Below are 5,000 nucleotides of genomic sequence, written 5' to 3' on the forward strand. Positions count from 1 at the left end.
GAGTTCAATGTGAAAGTAATAAGAATAATGATACTAATCCACTGTTCAACAGACATTAGCTAGAATTTTGTACAACGCATCAACATTATACTGACTATCATGATTAAACTTACACGAGCATTAAATTAAAACGAATGTACCATGCCAGATACGAAAAAAAAATTTTTTGAAGTGGCAAACATTACGTGGAAACGTATTCTTCATCTAACGCAGCGGCACCAGACCCCAAGGAATGGGCACAAAAACCATTGCAAAACCAAAACTTAAGGAAAAACCATTAAGGAACAGCTACAGATTGACGTAGAATGACCCAAATCTATCCGCCTCTCTTAAATCCCCCCACCCCCCCCCCCGATCAATTCAAAAGCTTCCACGCCCTCTACAACCATGCTCGACGTTTGGCCCGCTACATCATGCCGTCAGAATATTCATTCTTTACATAGAGAATTCTAACGAGGAGTGTACATGTTTTATCAGGACGGGACGTGTTATCGGTGTTTTGATAGGCCGTTTCGCTCAGGAATATTATATTGTTTTGCAATAGACAGCGTGACTTCATCACGAATTGATGTTACTTTTTTTACATTTTTATTCCCAACAAAACTGCTTTCATTATGCCCATCGCGTATTCTTGACAAGCAGTCAGCTAAGCTTTGTCAAATGAGCCGCGTGAAAGCCAAGTTTTTTTGTGTAACACTTGTTCTCAGAATTTTGGTCATACTTCAGTGGAATGCTTAGATCAAAGCTCGGATAGTGGACGCTTTGCGCACTTTTTTGGTTTCTTTGCAATTGCGGAAAGATTAAGTCAAATTCGGTGCCCTTATTCAGTACGGTTTTCCCTATCTCCGAACGAAAGTTACTAGATAAATAATCTTCTATATCATTGCAAAATACATCATATAAAAGTCAAATGAGGAAACTTTCCTTTAACTTGAAGAAAATACATGCAGTTTGTCCGAATTGTAAAGCATTTTCTCCCATTTTAGCGAAGAAGTAATCAGTATATTGAAAACACTCAAAGCTGAATTGCAGCAAGCTTAGTCTGAAATTTCAGCCGTCTCCTCCCTAACCCTAGTAGCCCCCCCCCCCCCCCCCCCTACTACGGTTAGGGAGGGAGACGGCTGAATTTCAGACTACGGAAAGTTAAGACCGGTGACTGATGGGAAAAAACAATTGGAATGGATTCAGTGGACACTATTAGTATGTTCGAATTTCAATAATCTTTTTTTGCAAAACACTTTTTCCTTCACGGCGCTGACCCTACTGTTTGCTATCCTTAGTTGTCCGGAATTCAGCACACCTCGCCCAAAATGCAATTTCACTCTTTAGTAGTCTTGCTCGGACATACGAAACTGCAAACGAAAATTCTTAATGCTCAAGACATAGTCCTTTTAGCTTAACTTATGTCGAAAAAAAAAATCTATCGCGCATTTTGCAAAAAACATCGCTCAATATTGAAAAGACGATTCGACGCCCGATAAAATTTTACTTAGCTTAACAAAAACTTGAATCTTCCCACCTAAATAGAGCGTAGCTTGGTCACGAAAAGAACACTAAACGCAGGCAGACTAGTCAATAACTCTTTCAAACGTATCGTTCGGATTTGTTTCGTTTTTACAACGAAATCTACCTTATTCCAAATGACCGCCATTTAAATATTCTCTTGTTTTCATTCAAATTGATGCCTCGTTCTTAAGCTTAAAATTCAAAAGAATATTTCATCTTGAACGAGGCCACAAGGGCCAATTTGTATCCGCATAAATCAGCGGCCATTTCGGAATAAGGTGTATACAGAATCGTAAAGGCCAAGTGTCCCGGAAGTAGGGCAACATTATCAATCATCTATCTGTCTGTCTGTCTTTCTATCCTAACTTGGGAATGACGTTGCTGGAACTCTGTGGTCACAAAGACTGCTGAATTGAAGTAGCCCTGTGATCTTCTATAATGAACGTGTTTCTTTGGTACTGACAGGGCTGAGGAGGCCGGTAGACAAGGAAACTTCCTGTTAAGAAAAAAAAACGAAAAAAGCGAAAAAAGAGTTCAGTGGCCGGAAAATTCAACTGAATCATGGAATATAGTGCCTTCAGTAATTGTTGTCCCAGTGAGCGAGCGTGAAGCGAACGACCGAGGCAGCTCTCTAATCGGGAGAACACGTTTTTATTCGAAACGCAAGGGATTGTGGTCAAGGGCGCAAAGAATTGTGGTTATGCGCGAATGGAGGAATTAACATGCGCGGTATGAAGATTGGAGCCTGCTCTGTTTTTCATTTCGCTTCTTGTATCCTCAAATTGAAATACAGATAGTTTCACTGTCACGCAGCAAAAAAATTCGAAATCGTGCAATGCTTGCAGCGCTATAAGAAACAAATCTTTCAGCCACCTCTCCAATTCTCAGGTCTCTGCAGAACATCGTTTCTGAGTTATTTGCCGATGCGTTTCACGCAAATTTACAGAGTTTTGTGAGGAGATGCCATGTAGTCCACCAATATAGCGGCCGGTAAGCTACGAAAACATCTGGAGTTCACTCTGCGATGAAAGCGCTTACTTTTCGCTCATGAGATAAAATACATGTGTATGAAGACATCTCTAAATGTACTTGAAAGGCTCAAACTGTTGAGTTTTATAGGGATATACTTTTTCCCCAAACAACTAGCTGTGAATCATTGTGTCCCGCTAGGCGAATGAGGTCCAATTTGGGGTCCAGTTTTGGGGTCCACGTTTTGTACGGTCCCTGCTCAACACCTATTAAATCTCCCTTAATTCCACGCACAAACCGTCGTTAAATTACCGCAAGCATAATTCAGCATCTCCCTTCCCTTGGGCAGCATTTCTACCATTTAGGTAAACTAGTATTATTACTAAGTTTTCAAAAAGAGGTTTCCCGTTTCGAGAAAGAAGCTAGACTTGGCTAAGTGTACTGTATTTTTTTGCGGCCTCTGATTCACTCACTTGCGCTTTATTTATCTTATTTATTTGCCATGCATGATTAGTAGTGGTTTGAATAGTAGTGCTTGGGGTGAAACATGGTATACCGTTCATCCGCCTGCGCAAGCGCTCGCGGTGCTGTTTTGATTGGGAGCTAATCCTAAGAATGCGCGGGAAACGTCTCTTGCAGTCCTATGTTCCCTGAAAAAAAGTTTCCGCGATTTTCGACATGTATGCTTTCAAAATTGACTAGACGCTTTTCAGTACCTTCCGTTTACCATTACGTTTACAAGGTTTACGTTAAGGTTTTTCAAGATTGAACACTTCTTCTAATGTAAAGTATGTCGCCGAATATCAGCGTTGCACAGCATGTGGTAGTAGAGAAATATAACTTCTTGCGTTTATTTGTAATCTGGGATTATCGCGAATCGGCTTTTGAACAACCTGCCCTGCTCTGGATCCTAGTACGTTGAAAAAAGGCTTTCGAATTGAAAACTGATTTATGAATACCCCCCTTCTCTATATTTGGCAATAACAATGTCTGCTGCCTTAATCTCCTGTGGGATTAAGGGACCAAACATTTTTCTTTGACGTATGACAAAACACCTAAAGACAACCGGAAAAAAGAGTAAAAGTTGCTAAATCACAGAAAGACTCATTGTGGAGACCTCGACAACTAACAAAACAAGTTACAAAATAACTTGGAAAATAAAATCCAGGGATCTACTCGGAATTGAAACTCTCATCACGAGATTGCACTGGCCCCAATTACAACAAGTGCTGCAAAACCATTTTTTGTAAGAGAGTTAAGGCCTGAGATTAACCCTAATTTTAAGAAAGGGGATTTCTAATGACATACCACCCTGTACCCACCCCAGCTGAGGGTCAGTTGAGAAACGTCTTTATTTTGCTATTTTGGTCGGTCGTGTTGTTGTTGTTTTTGAGTAGTATTCACGTCTTGCACAAATCCCATAATACAGCCCATCTTTCACCCCCCAAACGACTGCATAGTCAGTGTTGTCGACTTCTCTTGGGACATTTGCATGTCCCCGGAGAACTTGTTTTTCCGGGGGTAATAGAGGTGTATTATGGGAAGTGGGTTGTGCAAGTAGTTAATACATCTTAATTAAATAACACCACTGTCGTGCGGGTTAGTGTAGTCCTGAGATGGACGGTTTGAAGAATGACCACTGACTGACGTGTTCAAACAACCTGAGCGGAAGTCATCTTCACAGTCACGTGCTTTGTGTAACGTCAGTAGATACTATAAAAACGCCGGTCGTAGATGTCATTGTGTCAACTTATTCGGGAAGTTGGTCGACTGTCAGTTTGGTACGATCATAGATGTTATTAGCTGTGAAGACTAAACAATGAGTGGTGCATTTCGATCAGGGCCTGTCTAGACGGGTGGTCTATAGGTCTGTACGTGTATCGTAGACTATTTTGCGCAGTACTGTGATAGAGTAAACCATTGTGTTGTTGTTCTGTCGTTGATGTGGGCGATGAGTCGTTTTGTAGGGGTGCGGGAAGTTGTAGGCATCGTTTTATTGCTGTCCTTTCTAAGTTAGTACACCAGCTTTCCAGTATACGATCCGTTGGTATTGTTTGTGCGGACATTAACACATGTAGCAGAGTCCCAGACGATGCCTGTGGCTTGTCGGTAGAATGGTGTTCAGAATGTTATTATTGATGTCACCGAAATTCCTCGTCGTTCGTCTTGAACAGGCCATTTCCGAGTTCATGTCCGCCTCCTCTTCAAAGCGAGTCTAAGTGCGAAGTTTTTCTTATGAAAATTAGTTTTTTTTTCATATGCAAAGTATAACTAATTACCAATCACAAAAACTGATTGCACTTATACTCGCTTTGAAGATCGAAGAAGACGTGAACTCGGAAATGGCCGATTCAGTCAGTCTAGTCGTCCAAATTTCTGCCGGGTCTCACCGATATAAGTGGCCTGGCAGTCGCGAGCGCATTTGATTTTATTTCTCCTTGTCTGTCCTCTGGTTGTAAGATTGAGTCGTTAAGGAGTCTGTCAGTGGTGGGGTGTGTTTCCTGTAAACCGTCGGCTAATCGCTA

The sequence above is a fragment of the Montipora capricornis genome, chromosome 14 (genome assembly GCF_036669925.1).
Source record: "Montipora capricornis isolate CH-2021 chromosome 14, ASM3666992v2, whole genome shotgun sequence".
NCBI lineage: Eukaryota > Metazoa > Cnidaria > Anthozoa > Scleractinia > Acroporidae > Montipora > Montipora capricornis.